This window comes from Carassius carassius, chromosome 18 (assembly GCF_963082965.1).
Source record: "Carassius carassius chromosome 18, fCarCar2.1, whole genome shotgun sequence".
Taxonomy (NCBI): Eukaryota; Metazoa; Chordata; class Actinopteri; order Cypriniformes; family Cyprinidae; genus Carassius; species Carassius carassius.
In genome coordinates, this window is record NC_081772.1 from 31,382,265 (window position 1) to 31,403,992 (window position 21,728).

The 21,728-nt window shown below is 44.5% G+C and overlaps 6 non-coding genes across 6 annotated transcripts; all 6 read right to left on the reverse strand.

Moving 5' to 3' along the window:
• Positions 1–1,167: 1,167 nt before the first annotated feature.
• On the reverse strand, positions 1,168–1,249 carry trnas-uga (transfer RNA serine (anticodon UGA)). Its single transcript has one exon. It is a non-coding gene; the product is annotated as a tRNA-Ser (tRNA).
• Positions 1,250–3,119: 1,870 nt separating this feature from the next.
• On the reverse strand, positions 3,120–3,192 carry trnak-uuu (transfer RNA lysine (anticodon UUU)). The gene has a single exon. It is a non-coding gene; the product is annotated as a tRNA-Lys (tRNA).
• Positions 3,193–3,371: 179 nt separating this feature from the next.
• On the reverse strand, positions 3,372–3,453 carry trnas-uga (transfer RNA serine (anticodon UGA)). The gene has a single exon. It is a non-coding gene; the product is annotated as a tRNA-Ser (tRNA).
• Positions 3,454–3,810: 357 nt separating this feature from the next.
• trnas-aga (transfer RNA serine (anticodon AGA)) lies at positions 3,811–3,892 on the reverse strand. Its single transcript has one exon. It is a non-coding gene; the product is annotated as a tRNA-Ser (tRNA).
• Positions 3,893–15,145: 11,253 nt separating this feature from the next.
• Positions 15,146–15,217, reverse strand: trnah-gug (transfer RNA histidin (anticodon GUG)). Its single transcript has one exon. It is a non-coding gene; the product is annotated as a tRNA-His (tRNA).
• Positions 15,218–15,372: 155 nt separating this feature from the next.
• trnas-uga (transfer RNA serine (anticodon UGA)) lies at positions 15,373–15,454 on the reverse strand. The gene has a single exon. It is a non-coding gene; the product is annotated as a tRNA-Ser (tRNA).
• Between the last annotated feature and the right edge of the window lie 6,274 nt (positions 15,455–21,728).

Here is a 21,728-nt window from a genome sequence, read left to right on the forward strand (position 1 = left end):
GTAAAACAGCAGTCCCACTGAGGAGAAATCAGGCTGCCATGTCTCATCCTATGTAATGGGGTTTTTCAGTACTGGCCCTGGGGACCGACAGCACTGCACAATTGGGAAGTCCGTCTTATTCTACGTACTCTGTGAGCACTCTTTCCTAAAGGGCTGATCATCAGAATCAGGTGTGCCGAACAAGGGAGATGCACTGATCCCCGGGAGCAGGAAGGAACATCGCTCTAGTACAGAGTCAGCAGAAGAGATGGACCGTAGTGATAGCAAGCTGAGGCCTACAAAAAGAAGACTGACCTTCGCCCAAACAGGGACTTAAATTAAGCAGACCACCTTCTTCCATGATGTGTGTAACACTGCTGCCTGACCTACTTGCAACCTAGCAAGCCGAGATTGTAAGCTAGCCCTTGAAGTGGCTAAAACAGCAGTCCAACTGAGGAGAAATCAGGCTGCCATGTCTCATCCTATGTAATGGGGTTTTTCAGTACTGGCCCTGGGGACCGACAGCACTGCACAAATGGGAGGTCTGTCTTATTCTACTCACTCCGTGAGCACTCTTTCCTAAAGGGCTGACCCGTCAGAATCATGTGTGCCGAACAAGGAAGATGCACTGACCCCCTGGAGAAGGAAGGAACATCGCTCTAAGAGAAATCAGGCTGCCATGTCTCATCCTATGTAATGACGTTTTTCAGTGCTGGGCCTGGGGACCGACAGCACTGCACAATTCGGAGGTCTGTCTTATTCTACTTACACTGTGAGCGCGCTTTCCTAACGAGCTGACCATCAGAGTCAGGTGTGCAAAACAAGGGAGGTGCACTGATACCCTGGAGCAGGAAGGAACACCGCTCCGGTACAGATTCAGAAGAAGAGATGGACCGTAGTGATAGCAAGGTGACTCCGCCAAAAGTAGACAGACCTTCACCCGAACAGGGACTTGAACCCTGGACCCTCAGATTAAAAGTCTGATGCTCTACTGACTGAGCTATCCAGGCTCTTATGGAGAACTGGCTTCTCACCTTTTATAAAGCAGCAGTTTTACAACAAGCTGCCTAGAAGAGATGCAGGAGTCACGAGGATGAAAGCTAGAAGCAGTTATGGCACAGAGAGCGAAGGACCATAGAAGGCACAATTACTGTCACAGAAAGCTAAAGCAATACTGCAAATCCCTCCTGTAGTCGGCAGAGTTCGAACCTGCGCGGGGAGACCCCAATGGATTTCAAGTCCATCGCCTTAACCTCTCGGCCACGACTACGCCTAATGTTAAAAAGCAAGCGCCCTTGTCTGGTGGCGCCCTGCACAGGCCAAGCTTCAGAAACAAAATCACGCAGAAAGATGTTGTGGTAAAAAATGTCAACCTTCCCGTATACTCAACGGCAAAGTGTTGCCGTGACGCGGATTCGAACCGGGGTTGCTGCAGCCACAACGCAGAGTACTAACCACTATACGATCACGGCGTGCCACTGGCTCAACCAAGACAACCCCTGCAGCCCGGATACAAGAAGCAGCAGCAGCGTGTTTGTCCATCGAAGAGGGACTGGACATTTCGCAAATAAGTGCGAGGACCGTGAAAAATGCATGGATGCTTTGCCTCATGGCCTTCAGCGTAGTCGGCAGGATTCGAACCTGCGCGGGGGGACCCCAATGGATTTCTAGTTCATCACCTTAACCACTCAGCAACGACTATGGTAGTAAACCAATTTCTGCTCAGTTTGTGTCCAACACTGCTGTCTGACCTACTTGCAACCAACCCAGCTCAGTCAGCAAGCGGAGATTGCAAGCTAGCCCTGCAAGCGGGTAAAACAGCGGTCCCACTGAGGAGAAATCAGGCTGCCATGTCTCATCCTATGTAATGGGGTTTTTCAGTACTGGCCCTGGGGACCGACAGCACTGCACAATTGGGAAGTCTGTCTTATTCTACTCACTCTGTAAGCACTCTTTCCTAAAGTGCTGACGATCAGAATCAGGTGTGCCGAACAAGGGAGATGCACTGATCCCCGGCAGCAGGAAGGAACATCGCTCTAGTACAGAGTCAGCAGAAGAGATGGACCGTAGTGATAGCAAGCTGAGGCCTACAAAAAGAAGACTGACCTTCACCCAAACAGGGACTTGAATTAAGCAGACCACCTTCTGCCATGTTGTGTGTAACACTGCTGCCTGACCTACTTGCAACCTAGCAGGCCGAGATTGTAAGCTAGCCCTGGAAGCGGGTAAAACAGCAGTCCCACTGAGGAGAAATCAGGGTGCCATGTCTCATCCTATGTAATGGGGTTTTTCAGTACTGGCCCTGGGGACCGACAGCACTGCACAATTGGGAAGTCCGTCTTATTCTACGTACTCTGTGAGCACTCTTTCCTAAAGGGCTGATCATCAGAATCAGGTGTGCCGAACAAGGGAGATGCACTGATCCCCGGGAGCAGGAAGGAACATCGCTCTAGTACAGAGTCAGCAGAAGAGATGGACCGTAGTGATAGCAAGCTGAGGCCTACAAAAAGAAGACTGACCTTTGCCCAAACAGGGACTTGAATTAAGCAGACTACCTTCTGCCATGTTGTGTGTAACACTGCTGCCTGACCTACTTGCAACCTAGCAAGCGGAGATTGTAAGCTAGCCCTGGAAGCGGGTAAAACAGCAGTCCAACTGAGGAGAAATCAGGCTGCCATGTCTCATCCTATGTAATGGGGTTTTTCAGTACTGGCCCTGGGGACCGACAGCACTGCACAAATGGGAGGTCTGTCTTATTCTACTCACTCCGTGAGCACTCTTTCCTAAAGGGCTGACCGTCAGAATCATGTGTGCCGAACAAGGAAGATGCACTGACCCCCTGGAGAAGGAAGGAACATCGCTCTAAGAGAAATCAGGCTGCCATGTCTCATCCTATGTAATGACGTTTTTCAGTGCTGGGCCTGGGGACCGACAGCACTGCACAATTCGGAGGTCTGTCTTATTCTACTTACTCTGTGAGCGCGCTTTCCTAACGAGCTGACCATCAGAATCAGGTGTGCAAAACAAGGGAGGTGCACTGATACCCTGGAGCAGGAAGGAACACCGCTCCGGTACAGATTCAGAAGAAGAGATGGACCGTAGTGATAGCAAGGTGACTCCGCCAAAAGTAGACAGACCTTCACCCGAACAGGGACTTGAACCCTGGACCCTCAGATTAAAAGTCTGATGCTCTACCGACTGAGCTATCCGGGCTCTTGTGGAAAAACTGGCTTCTCACCTTTTATAAAGCAGCAGTATTACAACAAGCTGCCCAGAAGAGAAGCAGGTGTCACGAGGATGAAAGCTAGAAGCAGTTATGGCACAGAGAGCGAAGGACAATAGAAGGCACAATTACCGTCACAGAAATCTAAAGCAATACTGCAAATCCCTCCCGTAGTCGGCAGAGTTCGAACCTGCGCGGGGAGACCCCAATGGATTTCAAGTCCATCGCCTTAACCTCTCGGCCACGACTACGCCTAATGTTAAAAAGCAAGCGCCCTTGTCTGGTGGCGCCCTGCACAGGCCAAGCTTCAGAAACAAAATCACGCAGAAAGATGAAGTGGTAAAAATTTTCAACCTTCCCGTATACTCAACGGCAAAGGGTTGCCGTGACGCGGATTCGAACCGGGGTTGCTGCAGCCACAACGCAGAGTACTAACCACTATACGATCACGGCGTGCCACTGGCTCAACCAAGACAACCCCTGGAGCCCGGATACAAGAAGCAGCAGCAGTGTGTTTGTCCATCGAAGAGGGACTGGACATTTCGCAAATAAGTGTGAGGACCGTGAAAAATGCATGGATGCTTTGCCTCATGGCCTTCAGCAAACAGCGTAGTCGGCAGGATTCGAACCTGCGCGGGGAGACCCCAATGGATTTCTAGTCCATCGCCTTAACCACTCGACCACGACTACGGGAGCATATTTCGGCTCATTTTGTGTCCAACACTGTTGCCTGACCTACTTGCAACCAACCCAGCTCAGTCAGCAAGCGGAGATTGCAAGCTAGCCCTGCAAGCGGGTAAAACAGCGGTCCCACTGAGGAGAAATCAGGATGCCATGTCTAATCCTATGTAATGGGGTTTTTCAGTACTGGCCCTAGGGACCGACAGCACTGCACAAATGGGAGGTCTGTCTTATTCTACTCACTCAGTGAACACTCTTTCCTAAAGGGCTGACCATCAGAATCATGTGTGCCGAACATGGGAGATGCACTGATCCCCGGGAGAAGGAAGGAACATCGCTCTAATACAGAGTCAGCAGAAGAGATGGCCCCATAGTGATAGCAAGGTGACTCCGCCAAAAGCAGACTGGCCTTCACCCGAACTTGAACCCTGGACCCTCAGATTAAAAGTCTGATGCTCTACCGACTGAGCTATTCGGGCTCTTGTGAATCATTGGCTTCTCACCTTTTATAAAGCAGCAGTTTTACAACAAGCTGCCCAGAAGAGACGCAGGTGTCACGAGGATGAAAGCTAGAAGCAGTTATGGCACAGAGAGCGAAGGACCATAGAAGGCACAATTACAGTCACAGAAAGCTAAAGCAATACTGCAAATCCCTCCCGTAGTTGGCAGAGTTCGTACCTTCGCGGGGAGACCCCAATGGATTTCTAGTCCATCGCCTTAACCACTCGGCCACGACTACGGGAGTAGACCAATTTCTGCTCATTTTGTTTCCAACACTGCTGCCTGACCTACTTGCAACCAACCCAGCTCAGTCAGCAAGCGGAGATTGCAAGCTAGACCTGCAAGTGGGTAAAACAGCAGTCCCACTGAAGAGAAATCAGGCTGCCATGTCTCATCCTATGTAATGGGGTTTTTCAGTACTGGCCCTGGGGACCGACAGCACTGCACAAATGGGAGGTCTGTCTTATTCTACTCACTCCGTGAGCACTCTTTCCTAAAGGGCTGACCATCAGAAACATGTGTGCCGAACAAGGGAGATGCACTGATCCCCGGGAGAAGGAAGGAACATCGCTCTAATACAGAGTCAGCAGAAGAGATGGACCCGTAGTGATAGCAAGCTGAGGCCTACAAAAAGAAGACTGACCTTCGCCCAAACAGGGACTTGAATTAACCCTTTGAAGTTGATTAACGCAGATACGCGTTTTGAGTCATTTTCTCCTGATAACCCCGAAAAGAACTTAAATTACACTTTCAGTTTTAATCGTACAGTTAAGAGCAATACATCAATCGAATCTGTAAAGGGTCTACTTTTTTTTGGATACAGACATAAAAACAACAAAACTTTGTGCACTTATAAAATAAAGATAACAAACAAGGTGTGCTGTCTGCAGCCTTTGTCTGCGCTGATCTTTATTTACAAACACGTCAATAAAATGAACTGTAACTCCGTGAATACTCAACGAAAATACATGAGAGAGATATCTATAGAAAGCTTGACATGTCTACTTTTAAACTAAACAAGTGCTGCCGAAAACAGATTTTCTGTGATAAAGTAATCCATATGAAAACAACGCGATGTCTGTTTTTCATGTCTCCCTTCATTATATCTAATGTGACCACGCCCCCGCGCTGAACGCGCTATTCAGATTCAAACTGAAGCGCGCGGCTTGAATACGCCCATAACAGAAGAAAAAGCAGCGAGACTGTTCTTCAAGATTTTATTTTACTGTTTGCTTCGCGATGAGAGGAATAAGACATTATTCACCCCAAAAAGATGTCATGTGGTTGAGGATTTGAGAAATGGATTTCCTCAGAAAAAAAAGAATGAAGCACTTTATTCAGCAGAGATCATAAACATGAGTAAGTCTCTTTTTATTCATTTATATAATTGTACTAGTTTTCACATAACGTGTAAACATTTTACTAGTTAGACTTTTTACAAATACTTTTTCCAAACTATAATTCCTGACTAAATATATAATCAAGTGAAACATTATGAAGTTTCAATAACAATATACTATGCGACCATTCAAAAGCTTGATGTAAATAATATAAATGTAACAAATAAATAACTGTAGGCTAACAAATGTAAAAAAAATGCTGTTCTTTCAATTTATTCCCCCTAAAAAACCTAAAAAATATTCTCAGCTCTATTCAACATTAATAATAATAATAATAACGATAATAATAACAACAATAAATGTTTTTTTGTAGAAAATAAGATTGTTAAAAGGATTTCTGAAGGATTGTGTGACTGGAGTATTGATGCCAAAAAATTTGTTTGAAAGTCAGCTTTGATTGTTCCTGATAAACTGTTTAACTGCTCCCCCAAGTAGATATTAAAGTATGTTGTGGGATAATTAAATATATTCTAAATAAACTACAAACATAAAATTATATACTTTTATTTTTTTCTCACATTCTTTCTTGTAACTCCTTCCTCTCAGTGGCACAGATGACTGAATGGCTCATTATGCAGCTCATTATGCGGCCCTTTGTCTTCTCAGGTGTAAATAACAATGATATTCATGATAGTTGACGCCTACTCGCATATGACTTTTACCAACAAAAAGTGTCTTAGAAAATGTAAATCAATATATTGTTTTCTGTAAGTGAGTAAACAAGATGATTTTCACATAATTTAGACAGAAAAATTCTAAGCTACAAACTACAGTTCTCAAAAATCCCGGGAACCAATGTTCTCTATGTGTTATTTTGCCTTTTTCAAGTGTTTTAACATTTTTAGTTTTTCACTAACCACGCATAATATTTTTTTTCTCAAAAACACAATCATGTACATACATGCATTTTACATATTATTATAGCCCAGTTTGTGCTGATTACAGTGAGATTAGACTTTACCCATTCAGATATTGATAAGAAACTGAAAAAAGAACAAATGTCAGGGCATGACAAAACTTCTCCAGGCCCCAAAAATACCCTTAGACTCCAGAGGGTTAAGCAGACCACCTTCTGCCCTGTTGTGTGTCACATTGCTGCCTGACCTACTTGCAACCTAGCAAGCCGAGATTGTAAGCTAGCACTGGAAGCGGGTAAAACAGCAGTCCCACTGAGGAGAAATCAGGCTGCCATGTCTCATCCTATTTAATGGGGTTTTTCAGTGCTGGGCCTGGGGACCAACAGCACTGCACAATTCGGAGGTCTGTCTTATTCTACTCACTCTGTGAGCGCGCTTTCCTAACGAGCAGACCATCAGAATCAGGTGTGCCAAACAAGGGAGGTGCACTGATACCCTGGAGCAGGAAGGAACACCGCTCCAGTACAGATTCAGAAGAAGAGAGGGACCGTAGTGATAGCAAGGTGACTCCGCCAAAAGCAGACAGAACTTCACCCAAACAGGGACTTGAACCCTGGACCCTCAGATTAAAAGTCTGATGCTCTACCGATTGAGCTATCCGAGCTCTTGTGGACCACTGGCTTCTCACCTTTTATAAAGCAGCAGTTTTACAACAAGCTGCCCAGAAGAGACGCAGGTGTCACGAGGATGAAAGCTAGAAGCAGTTATGGCACAGAGAGCGAAGGACCATAGATGGCACAATTACTGTCACAGAAAGCTAAAACAATACTGCAAATCCCTCCCGTATTCGGCAGAGTTCAAACCTGCGCAGGGAGACCCCAATGGATTTCAAGTCCATCGCCTTAACCTCTCGGCCACGACTACGCAAGCGCCTTGTCTGATGGCGCCCTGCACAGGCCAAGCTTCAGAAACAAAATCACGCAGAAAGATGAGGTGGTAAACAATTTTCAACCTTCCTGTATACTCAACGGCAAAGGGTTGCCGTTACCCGGATTCGAACCAGGGTTGCTGCAGCCACAATGCAGAGTCCTAACCACTATACGATCACGGCGTGCCACTGGCTTACCCAAGACATCCCCTGGAGCCCGGATACAAGAAGCAGCAGCGGCGTGTTTGTCCATCGAAGAGGGACTGGACATTTCGCAAATAAGTGCGAGGACCGTGCAAAATGCATGGATGCTTTGCCTCATGGCCTTCAGCAAACAGCGTAGTCGGCAGATTCGAACCTGCACGGGGAGACCCCAATGGATTTCAAGTCCATCGCCTTAACCACTCGGCCACAACTATGGGAGTAGACCAATTACTGCTCAGTTTGTGTCCAACACTGCTGCCTGACCTACTTGCAACCAACCCAGCTCAGTCAGCAAGCGGAGATTGCAAGCTAGCCCTGCAAGCTGGTAAAACAGCGGTCCCACTGAGGAGAAATCAGGCTGCCATGTCTCATCCTATGTAATGGGGTTTTTCAGTACTGGCCCTTGGGACCAACAGCACTGCACAATTGGGAAGTCTGTCTTATTCTACTCACTCTGTGAGCACTCTTTCCTAAAGGGCTGACCATCAGAATCAGGTTTGCCGAACAAGGGAGATGCACTGATCCCCGGGAGCAGAAAGGAACATCGCTCTAGTACAGAGTCAGCAGAAGAGATGGACCGTAGTGATAGCAAGCTGAGGCCTACAAAAAGAAGACTGACCTACGCCCAAACAGGGACTTGAATTAAGCAGACCACCTTCTGCCATGTTGTGTGTAACACTGCTGCCTGACCTACTTGCAACCTAGCAAGCCGAGATTGTAAGCTAGCCCTGGAAGCGGCTAAAACAGCGGTCCCACTGAGGAGAAATCAGGCTGCCATGTCTCATCCTATGTAATGGGGTTTTTCAGTACTGGCCTTGGGGACCGACAACAATGCACAAATGGGAGGTCTGTCTTATTCTACTCACTCCGTGAGCACTCTTTGCTAAAGGGCTGACCATCAGAAACATGTGTACCAATCAAGGGAGATGCACTGATCCCCGGGAGAAGGAAGGAAAATCGCTCTAATACAGAGTCAGCAGAACAGATGGACCCGTAGTGATAGCAAGCTGAGGCCTCCAAAAAGTAGACTGACCTTCGCCCAAACAGGGACTTGAATTAAGCAGACCACCTTCTGCCCTGTTGTGTGTCACATTGCTGCCTGACCTACTTGCAACCTAGCAAGCCGAGATTGTAAGCTAGCCCTGGACGCGGGTAAAACAGCAGTCCCACTGAGGAGAAATCAGGCTGCCATGTCTCATCCTATGTAATGGGGTTTTTCAGTGCTGGGCCTGGGGACCGACAGCACTGCACAATTCGGAGGTCTGTCTTATTCTACTCACTCTGTGAGCGCGCTTTCCTAACGAGCTGACCATCAGATTCAGGTGTGCCAAACAAGGGAGGTGCACTGATACCCTGGAGCAGGAAGGAACACCGCTCCAGTACAGATTCAGAAGAAGAGATGGACCGTAGTGATAGCAAGGTGACTCCGCCAAAAGCAAACAGACCTTCACCCTAACAGGGACTTGAACCCTGGACCCTCAAATTAAAAGTCTGATGCTCTACCGACTCCGCTAAAGCTGGGGAACAATAGTCTGTTTGAGGAGGGGGAGAAGGAAAAAGAAGGGGAAGAAGGGGAAGAAGGAAAAAGAAAGAAAAAGAGAAGGAAAAAAAGAAAAAGGAAAGGAAAGGGAAGGGAAAGGGAAAAGGTAAACCCACCTTTCACACTTCTGTGTGATTTTTGGTAGATCGGTATTCATATATTATAGAAAATTGCCTTTTTATATATTTCATGGGCAAATCACTGACGTGAATGACATCGGTTCGAGTCCCACCTCGGACAAGGTTGAAATCACCCAATATATTTTCTAATCTTTCCTTAATGAATGAACACATATGTAAACATTTCATGTGCTTTTATGCCTTAACAGTTATTTTATAAAAACATATTTTTCATTGTATGGGTACATGTTAAAATGTATTTATTAAATGATAATATGTGGTTTCTTGAAATGTATTATTTGTTTTATTATTTCACCATTGAATATAAGAATCTTTAATATCTTTTTTAAATTACTCTTTTTCTAACTGAACTATATTTATTTTTGCTTACTGTTGAAGATGCTCTGTATCAAATTGCGCGCCACAGTATGAATGCTGATTCGCGATTGGTCTTTACATTATTGTGGTATCGTCATTGGCCAAGAAGGATCTGTCAATCTAATTCGTTCTATGATGAAATTCGATTGTGAATCCAAGGTCATATCATATCTATCCAAGGTCATATATATCATATTGCGATATCATATGATGATATGGAATTTCAAATGGTTTCATATGTTTATTTTATTGTTTTTACAATTCTGTCCCTTTCTTGTAATTTTAATGCTTTGTTGCAATACAAATAATTAAAATAAGAATTTGATACTACTACTGCATATAATAAATAATAATAAACCTTTATATCAAAGAAATGTTTCTACCAATCACTTCTCACATCCCGTGGACCTGTCTGCTATACAGTTCTGTCCCTTTCTTGTAATTTTAATGCTTTGTTGCAATAAGAATAAAAATAAGAATGTGATACTATTACTGCTTATAATAATAATAAACCTTTATATCAAAGAAATGTTTCTGACACTCACTTCTCACACCCTGTGGATCTGTCTGGAATACCATTATGTCCCTTTCTTGTAATTTTAATATCTGTGTGAGTTTGTAAAAAGTTTTCCAGATAGGTTTGATAGAAAAAAGCCAAAGGATACTGTTGTAGAAATAAAGTTCTTTTTATTTTTTTATTTACAAACACCTCCTTCTCTCTCCTTGTGGCGGATGGACCAGAGGCGGCGTAGGTGGTCGTGGCGGATGGACCAGAGGCGGTGTGGGTGGTTGTGGCAGAGGATGGACCAGAGGCGGCGTAGGTGGTCGTGGCAGATGGACCAGAGGGAACCCTGGTCATCCAGTTGAAAGACTGGAAAAAAGGGGGGAAAAAACATGTTTATGGAATTTAATCTATCTTTTTTACTTTGCTTTTTTATTAATCTATTTACTCTTTAGATTGTATTAATGTATTTAGTTTGTTTCTATTTCTCTTTTCATTGCGCTATACAAATAAAGTATATTATATATTATATATCTTCAGGATGCAGCCATATGTGGACGTTATGCTGGCTTTAATGTGGTCAATCCTGCACAAGATATCTCGCCCATAAACAGCCAGCATCCACCTGTGGGAGGGGATAGTTTCGGGCTCAGGTGGCTCCTGAAACCTCACAGGGAGCAGGCTTGGCTGGGAGATGAAGTCTGAGCAGGCACCAAGGTATCTGCAAAGACGCTTCAGCCACTCCTCGCTGTGGTTCTCCCGCAGCTGCCTCACTAAGCGAGAGGGGCTGTTGCCCAGGGCCCTCTCCCTCAGGAACCTTATGACCCGCATGTCACAGGCATACCTGAATAAAACAAAGGGAAAGAGAGACAGAAAGACACAAACATTAAAACCAGCTCATCTCAAGTGTGTTTTAAATGACAAACATTTGTTACAAAAACTAAATAGTCTCAGTATACTCACTTTCGAGTTAGGATCAGCCTAAATTCCAGTCTGTGGGCTAAGTCCAGCTGGTCCAAGATGGCCTTGCTGGAGGAAATTAAGGCCGTTTTGCACCCACTGCACCAGAGAGTCTCCGTGATCATCAGGTAGTACTGGTCCACATCCAGAACCTGACGGGCTCTCTTGTGTGCCCCATAGCCTGTGAGCTGTCTCCCACACACAGTACAGGACAGCCTGACCTTCCAGAGGTGGTATGGCATCCACAGTAGAAGCCTGTGTGTAAAGAAGCGCTCTGGAGCGGGGCCTTGGTGATAGATCAGAGCTGGCTCTGGTGGATCATACCACAGCTTCAGGTCAGTACGAAGCCGATGTTGCTTCCACAAAGCTGCTGAAATCCATTTCTGATCCTGTGGTGGTATGGTTTTCATCAACTTTGTGGGAAGCCATCCAGATTCGGAACCTGGAGCGGTCACCCTATCCTCGGCAGGTTGAACAGAGGATCCAGCCACAGATGGAGCAGCAGAGGGAACACAGGTGGAGCTGATCACAGGGGTGAGAGGAGCAGAGGACGTCCCAGAGGAGGCAGCGGCTGACACTTCCTAATGTATTAAAAAAGGCAAACACATACAGTAGATATGATTACAAGCCACTTATGAGGAATATTTTTTCAAAATGTAGCATATTTATGTGATCCAACAATATTAGTGTGAAGAAAACGATAAAATTAAAGAGTTTCTCACAACTCTAGAAGCAGCTCCTGGAGCACAGGAAGCAGAGGTGGCTTCATAGACAGAAGAAGGAGGAAGAGACAGGGGGGAGACGGTCTGAATATACAGCCTGGGACTGCGAGCAGGAGATGGTGTCCTAGATGCAGGGCTGGACAATGCAGAAGTGCTAATAGGCTGCAAGGTTAAGAGAGCACAGTTTACAATATTGAATGAAATAATCTATTATTATCAGGTATTGCAGTAACAATGATAAGATAAACTCAGCTTATCTTTATGGAATGAAATGTCATTCTTTGACTATATACCTTTGTTGCATGCGTCCTTGCCACACCTAGGTTTGGCCTTAAAGCTGCACCATGGGCCCCACCATACCGTGGCTTTGTAAACTGACAAAAAGAAATTAGTAACATTATGTGAAGCATTTTAAAATGCTATAACATATGATAACATAAATATCTGCAAAGACATGCATTTACCGATGCCAAAGTTAAAGTAGGCTTTAAAGGTGCCATTCCAGATGTTGTTCCTGACTGCCCTGGTGTTACAGGTGGTGACGTGGATGGTGTGGATGACACAGGGGCCAAACTGGAAGGCTACAGTTTCACAGAAAAGGAAATTAAATTCAAAAATACACAATACACCATCAACACATCACAGTTTTATGAAACACTTCTTATACCTTTTTCATATGGAAACCACAGTCACATGTCTGTGTCCCCCCAAACAGAGACATTTGCCCCCTGTGTTGCAGTGGACACTTCTCAATCTGTAACATATGACAGTGAATCATAACTATCTGCTCCTTCTATATATGACATAGCTTTCCTGTGTTTATATACATGCCCAAGTTTACCTTCTGATACAGGTCATGCCATTTCTTCTGGCGTGGTGCCGGTCTGTTTCCCTCCTCAGAAGGCCAGACCCCCTGTGTGGCAAATCTGCGCAGGCGGGCCATCCATTCACCCTCACTCATAGCCCTGTGCTTCTTGTGCTTGGAAGCCATCTTCCAATAAAAGATAGCGTGTGGCAAAATACAAAGTTTGTGACTATTCAGTAGAACTGAGTAGTTAATCAATTTCATACATTTATTTCAAATAGCACATATTTCATCTCAGTGTTTTTGGACAAGGTATAGTTTGATATTTTGGGAGGAATTGTGGTGTGTGGGTATAATAATATGCCATAACTCCATAAAAATCAGATTATTACATACCATTTCGATTACATAGGCTTACAATTAGCCCACATTATGATTATTATCGATTATAGCTCACTTAAACAACACAAGCCCCATATTACGTCATAAAACGTCATGTTAATGTTAATAAAGGCACAGTTTTATGCCTATGTATTGAATTACAGATGCAATGAACAGACAATGAACAGACAAAATTATTTTACCTCAGGTAAAAACTGGTGCCCAATACTATAGGCTAATTAACATTATGCATAATTCAGCCATATAGCGGTACGAGGTATAATCTAACGTTATATGATAGGCTAGCTATTTTTAGCCAGTGTATAATTTATTAATACATAGTACCTCAGTGTATACTATATTAATACATAGTACCTCGGTGTATTATATATTTCTGTAATACATATAATATATGAATACATAGTACCTCAGTGTATTATATATGAATACATAGTACCTCAGTGTATTATATATTAGTACATAGTACCTCAGTGTATAATATATTAATACATAGTACCTCAGTGTATTATATATGAATACATAGTACCTCAGTGTATTATATATTAATACATAGTTAGTACCTCAGTCACAGTGTATTATATATGAATACATAGTACCTCAGTGTATTATATATGAATACATAGTACCTCAGTGTATAATATATTAATACATAGTTAGTACCTCAGTGTACTATATATTAATACATAGTACCTCAGTGTATAATATATTAATACATAGTTAGTACCTCAGTGTATTATATATTAATACATAGTACCTCAGTGTATAATATATTAATACATAGTAGTAGCAGTCACATTTAGTAGCATACAATCATATTAAGATTATTATCAGTTGGTAAACACAAAGTCTCCTGTTATAACAGGTGCAACACCTGAATACAACACAAAACTCATTCATTCATATTAAATCATTGTCTGTGTTAAAAGTGGACACAATATCAGGTGTAGTACCAATGTTATAACAATGTAAACCATTCGTTTCTCTCTGTCGAAAATACGTTTCAGCTAAGTTAACGTTAATGCTAACATTACTCCATTCATTCATTCATTCATTCATTCTTAGCTAAGTTAGTTAACGTTAGCAGACTAAACAAAGCAACAACGTCGACGTCTTACCTAACACAATCTGACAATGTTGTAAGTTACAAGTTTATTTAAGAAAAAACTATTAATTAAATATAGTTAATTAAATAGATAAATCTTACCTCAGTGTCACCGTCAACGTCTTACCTAAAACAATGTAACGTAGTTAAAAGTTTATTTTAAATATATATATATATTTCCAAAAATAACTCTATAAATAAAAATAGTATTTATTGATTCGCTGTGAGCGATAACTGTGGACTTATGCGCATGCTCCGCCAATGATGGAAAGGGCCACGGTGATTGGCTGTCTTAAAATGTAAAAGATGGACATGCAGAGACCTGATTGGCTGTCGTAAAATGTAAAAGATGGAAATGCTGAGATCTGATGGGCTGCAAAAGATGGACATGCAGAGACGTGATTTGTCGAAATTAGACAGACGAACTGTCTCCCGGCACCGCTATCCAGGCTCTTGTGGAGCACTGGCTTCTCACCTTTTATAAAGCAGCAGTTTTACAACAAGCTGCCCAGAAGAGACGCAGGTGTCACAAGGATGAAAGCTAGAAATAGTTATGGCACAGAGAGCGAAGGACCATAGATGGCACAATTACAGTCACAGAAAGCTAAAGCAATACTGCAAATCCTTCCGGAAATGGGAAGAGTTCGAACCTGCGCAGGGAGACCCCAATGGATTTCAAGTCCATCGCCTTAACCTCTCGGCCACGACTACGCCTAATGTTAGAAAGCAAGCCCCTTTGTCTGATGGCGCCCTGCACAGGCCAAGCTTCAGAAACAAAATCACGCAGAACGATGAGGTGGTAAAAAATGTTCAACCTTCCCGTATACTCAACGGCAGAGGGTTGCCGTGACCCGGATTCGAACCGGGGTTGCTGCGGCCACAACGCAGAGTACTAACCACTATACGATCACGGCGTGCCACTGGCTCACCCAAGACAACCCCTGGAGCCCGGATAGAAGAAGCAGCAGTGGCGTGTTTGTCCATCGAAGAGGGACTGGACATTTTGCAAATAAGTGCGAGGACCGTGAAAAATGCATGGATGCTTTGCCTCATGGCCTTCATTAAACAGCGTAGTCAGCAGGATTCGAACCTGCGCGGGGAGACCCCAATGGATTTCAAGTCTATCACCTTAACCACTCAGCCACGACTACGGGAGTAGACCAATTACTGCTCAGTTTGTGTCCAACACTGTTGCCTGACCTACTTGCAACCAACCCAGCTCAGTCAGCAAGCGGAGATTGCAAGCGGGTAAAACACAGTCCCACTGAGGAGAAATCAGGCTGCCATGTCTCATCCTATGTAATGAGGTTTTTCAGTACTGGCCCTTGGGACCGACAGCACTGCACAATTGGGAAGTCTGTCTTATTCTACTCACTCTGTGAGCACTCTTTCCTAAAGGGCTGACCATCAGAATCAGGTTTGCCGAACAAGGGAGATGCACTGATCCCCGGGAGCAGAAAGGAACATCGCTCTAGTACAGAGTCAGCAGAAGAGATGGACCGTAGTGATAGCAAGCTAAGGCCTACAAAAAGACGACTGACCTACGCCCAAACAGGGACTTGAATTAAGCAGACCACCTTCTGCCATGTTGTGTGTAACACTGCTGCCTGACCTACTTGCAACCCAGCAAGCCGAGATTGTAAGCTACCCCTGGAAGCGGCTAAAACAGCAGTCCCACTGAGGAGAAATCAGGCTGCCATGTATCATCCTATGTAATGGGGTTTTTCAGTACTGGCCCTGGGAACCGACGGCACTGCACAAATGGGAGGTCTGTCTTATTCTACTCACTCTATGAGCACTCTTTCCTAAAGGGCTGACCATCAGAATCATGTGTGCCGAACAAGGGAGATGTACTGACCCCCTGGAGAAGGAAGGAACATCGCTCTAATACTGAGTCAGCAGAAGAGATGGACCCGTAGTGATAGCAAGCTGAGGCCTCCAAAAAGTAGACTGACCTTCGCCCAAACAGGGACTTGAATTAAGCAGACCACCTTCTGCCCTGTTGTGTGTCACATTGCTGCCTGACCTACTTGCAACCTAGCAAGCCGAGATTGTAAGCTAGCCCTGGAAGCGGGTAAAACAGCAGTCCCACTGAGGAGAAATCAGGCTGCCATGTCTCATCCTATATAATGGGGTTTTTCAGTGCTGGGCCTGGGGACCGACAGCACTGAACAATTCGGAGGTCTGTCTTATTCTACTCACTCTGTGAGCGCGCTTTCCTAACAAGCTGACCATCAGAATCAGGTGTGCCAAACAAGGGAGGTGCACTGATACCCTGGAGCAGGAAGGAACACCGCTCCAGTACAGATTCAGAAGAAGAGATGGACCGTAGTGATAACAAGGTGACTACGCCAAAAGCAGACAGACCTTCACCCTAACAGGGACTTGAACCCTAGACCCTCAAATTAAAAGTCTGATTCTCTACCGACTGAGCTATCCAGGCTCTTGTGGAGCACTGGCTTCTCACCTTTTATAAAGCAGCAGTTTTACAACAAGCTGCCCAGAAGAGATGCAGGTGTCACAAGGATGAAAGCTAGAAGCAGTTATGGCACAGAGAGCGAAGGACCATAGAAGGCACAATTACCGTCACAGAAAGCTAAAGCAATACTGCAAATCCCTCCCGTAGTCGGCAGAGTTCGAACCTGCGCAGGGAGACCCCAATGGATTTCAAGTCAATCGCCTTAACCTTTTTTTTTTTTTTTTTTTTTTATTTATTGAAGAAATTAATCAATTCAAACATACATGTCAATTATTCACATACAAAAGTACATACGATTCTTTCTTTGACATAAAAAATTCCTAAAATCTTGAATTGACAGACATCTTACTTACAATTTAAAGAAAGAAGTCATTAAATAGTTTAATCTTTTAAAAATGAAAATTCAATTCCCAGCTCTTTGAAGACCATTAATACCTCCTGAGTAAAAATATTATAAAAAACATCAATCGTTTCCTCCAATTTAAAATAATAAAACAGACATCCAACATATTTTTCAACTTTTCTCCTAAACACATTCCATACATCAATTAAAGCATTGTCCTTTTTCACCATCACTCTTCTTTCCCATATCGCACTTTTCATCAGCATCACAAGTAAATTAATCAGCTTCTCATGTTTATATTTCTCATTAATGCCCAACATTAACACCTTTTCCCACTCAAAGTTTCCATTTCCCTCTCCTCTCAAAATTAAAATCATTCTTTTACATCTCTCATTAAAATCTTTCAGCTTATCACAATATAAAAACAAGTGTAAAAACCCTTCATTTGCATCTTGGCATACTTTACATATTGCACTTTCCTCCATCCCAATTTTGCTTAAAATCACATCTGTGAACACTGCTTTGTTCCTGATAAAATATTCCATATTCTCCAGTTTAGTCTGTACAATTTTCCCATTTATATTCCCCCATATTTTCTCTTCCGGTACATCATTGAACATCCGTAGCCAGTATTCATTTACAACAGGTTTCTTGAAAACCACATCTCTAAAAAAACAATAAAACATTTTCACAGTACATTCTTTAAAAGCACACAATTTTCCCCCCATATTTGCATACACATCTTTTCCTTGATTTTCTTCTTCCATATTTTCAATTCTCTTTATCCATTCTTTAGGTATAGCATTCTTAATTAAATCATATTTGTTTGTAATCTCTTGTCTGCTATAATCCTCCTTTGCCTCCTCCATCACATCCACAATGTATTGCACTGGTAAAAACCCCTCTTTGAATTCATATAAAACATCTCTGACTTTCATGATTCCAACATCCCACCATTTCTTAAAAAAAACCTGCTTCCCTTGATTTAAAATGCAGTTGTTTAAGAATAAAGGCTGATTTAAAATGTTCTCTCTACCTTGTGGCTTAAAATGCACATTATCTAAAGATTTTCCCCATGCTCTCATCAGTTCTTTATAAAATTCTGGCAGCCCCTCCGTCATCCAATTTGTTGTTTTCATCCATAAAATGTTGTCCCCCAGATTAAAATGACTACACTTGTTTAAAAAATGCCCCATTGTTCTTTTCCATGCTGCTTTATTTTCTTCGTCTAGATATTTGCTTATGATTTTCACCCTTAAACTGTTCTTTCTTTGCTCCACGTCCATTAGCCCTAGCCCCCCCTTCCCCACTGCTCCTATTAAAGTGTTATATGCAATTCTCGGTGGCTTTCCTTCCCATAAAAAATCTAAAAAACATTTTTTCAGCCTTTTTTCTGTCCACAACGGCATTGAAGCCACATATAAAATATGCCATAACTTAGAAACCATTAAAACATTAAAAATTAAAACCCTCCCCTCCAAAGTTAAGGACATTAATCTCCAAAAATTCAACCTTCTCTCGATCCCTCCTAGCATCTCCTCCCACATAATTCCTTCTGCTTTGGTTTCATCCCTCCCCATTAAAACACCTAAAATCTTTATTTCATTCATTTCCTTAAAATTAAAGTGCGCCGTTAAAACCTCACTTCCCCCGAATCTCATGTATACTGTTTTATCCTCGTTCACTTTAGCCCCTGATCCCCTGCAAAATGTTTGTACTATTTTCATTGCTTCCCTTACACTCAACAGATCTTGCAGCAATAGCGTAGTATCATCAGCGTATTGAAATATTTTATTCTCTCCTCCCTCTATGCCTATTCCTTTTATTCTACCTTCCTGTTCTACCATTAACCCAGAGTTCGAACCTGTGCAGGGAGACCCCAATGGATTTCAAGTCCATCGCCTTAACCTCTCGGCCACGGCTACGCCTAATGTTAGGTAGTACACATAATGGGTTCGTGGAAAAAACCCCATTCATTTAAATTGCCATATACCGCATAATGGTTCGAAGGGATTGTACTGTCAATTTGGATCCATTTTCTTCTTTAGAAAACTGGCCAACGGGACGAGTCGGCTTACCCCCCTTTTCCGTAGGGAATCCGCAGTAAACCAAGTATTGACACCTCTAGGGGGTGATGTTGACCACCGGGAGAGCCCCCCCACCACCACCCCCACCTCCCACGAACCCTATAAAGGTCCTTTTGCCATCGTTCTTCTGGCCGTTGGGGGTATTCGCTCCCAGGACCCTATTATTTGGCCTTTCTCCTATTAAACGAATGGCCAGGGCAGTTCTAGGGTGGGCTTCGCATCCCAGCGGGCCGCGTTTTGTCCACCCGCCATATGGACCCGCTTAGCGGACCCCCGTGACCACGCTCCCTATAAAGGTCCTTTTGCCATCGTTCTGCTGGCCATTGGGGGTATTCGCTCCCAGGACCCTATTATTTGGCCTTTCTCCCATTAAACGAATGGCCGGGGCTGTTCTAGGGTGGGCTTCGCATCCCAGCGAGCTGCGTTTTGTCCACCTGCCATATGGGTCCGCTGTGCAGACCCCCGTGACCACGAACCCATTATTTGTCCATTTAACCATTATCATCGCGGATCGGACCCTCCAGCCGCGAGGACCCCCGACCCGGACCCCCGGTCCCACGGAACCACTATTTGTCCACTTTTCCACTATTTTTACGGAACGTTCCCAAAAGGGTCCCAGAGGTGGGGGGTCCCCGCCCCGCGGGCACTCACCGGCGCCCCCTCTGGCCATTTCGGGGTCGCCGACGCAAGTCGCTCCGATCGGTCCGCGGTCTCTGTGAGGTCACTGGGGGGGCCCCACGGACCCCGCTGTGAAATTTGGGACCCCTGGGACGTTTCTAAAAAAATCCCACCTGCCATTTATTCCCATGCTTTCGGCCTAGCGGATTCGTGGACACGACTCCCAAGGGTCCGATCGGGCCGAATTTTGGATATGTGTCTCGAGGGCATCCCCTCGACCGGGCACAGAAGTCTGGTGGCCCTACGACCTTCTTTAGGGGTCAAACGGTCACAGAAGGGACCCCACGTCCACAAAAGCGGTACGCGTTTTGATGGGAGGTGGGACGTCCACAGTTCGGAGACGATAGGTTGTAGGGCCCCCAGATTTGAGATTCTGGCTTCTCAGGGGCCCCTCAACAAGGCCCCCGAAACACGTAGTCGTAGGACCCATGGAAAAAAAGGGCATCGCGCTAGGTCCTCACGCTTTTGACAGCACGTTCTAGGGGCCCTCAGGAGCAACCGATCCAAATTTCGGGCCCCTAGGACGTTTCTAAAAAATCCCTCCTGCCATTTACTTGAATGTGTTCGGCCTAGCGGTTTCGTGGACACGGCTCGCCGGGGTCCGATCGGGCCGAATTTTGGATATGTGTCTCATGGGGGCCACCTCGACCGGGCATAGAAGTCTGGTGACCCCTACGACCTTATTTAGGGATCAAAGGGTCAAAAAAGGGAGCGCTTGTCCACCAAACCGGTACGCGTTTACATTGGAGATGGGACATCCGCCCTTCGGAGACGATGGGTCGTAGGGCCCCGAGATTCGAGATTCTCGCATCTCAGAGGCCCCTCTCCCATGTCCCCAAAGCACGAAGCTGTAGGACCTTGAAAAAATAATTCCCATCCGGCACCCTGAAATCTCTCAAAAGGCTCTGATCATGTAAGAGTCAGAGAGGGCTGAGGGAGAGATTTTGTGCAGGAGGCTCCGAATTATCCCCTCGCCTTAGGGCCCCGCTCTTTCGGCAGCTCAATCGGGGCGGCCCCTGGACCCACCGATCCGAATTTCGGGCCCCTGGGTCTTTTCTAAAAAAGTCCCACCTGCCATATATTTGAATGGGGTTCAAATAAATTGCGGGTGGACATGCACCACATGTGGTTTTCTATGCATAATTCTACAGTATTATGGGACAAAACTTACAAAAATGGGTTCCTCGGAGCTTGCAGAATACAGCAGATGAGACTTCAACCACGAAATCGCTAAAATTGATCCGTCAACGGAACCATTAGGAAGGGCGTGCTGAATAAATGGCAAATGGGAGGTTTTTTTAAAAAAAATGTCCATTTACAATTTATTCAGCGGGACCTCCGTAGTGCTCTGGTGGACATACATTTTTATGCATATTTTACATTATTATTGGATAAAACTTACAAGAATTGATTCCTCTGGGTGTCCTGAGTACAGTAAAGGTCTTTTCATTAACAATAACACACATTTGAAATAAATAAAGTTAAATACAGGTGCTATTTAATGAAAAGTGAGATACGCACCACATGTGGTGCACATGTGTGCCAAAATTCAACGCTCATTTTTATGCAAATTCTACAGTATTATGGGTTAAAACTTACAAAAATTGATTCCTCTGAGTGCCCTGAGTACAGTACAACTGTTTCCTCTCGGCCTCATAAAAAAAATTTTCTTCCGACTTCCACCCCCCTTGAGCTGCCTTCTCTAGCCGGGGAGGGTGCACCCTGGCCGGCATGGATGAGTAGGTGCGAGGGGGGTGGATGGTACTATTTTTTTGCAAATATCTCCGCGCAGCGGTGGACCCCGGGGCTGAAATTCAGGGGATTCCTAGAGGGTCGAG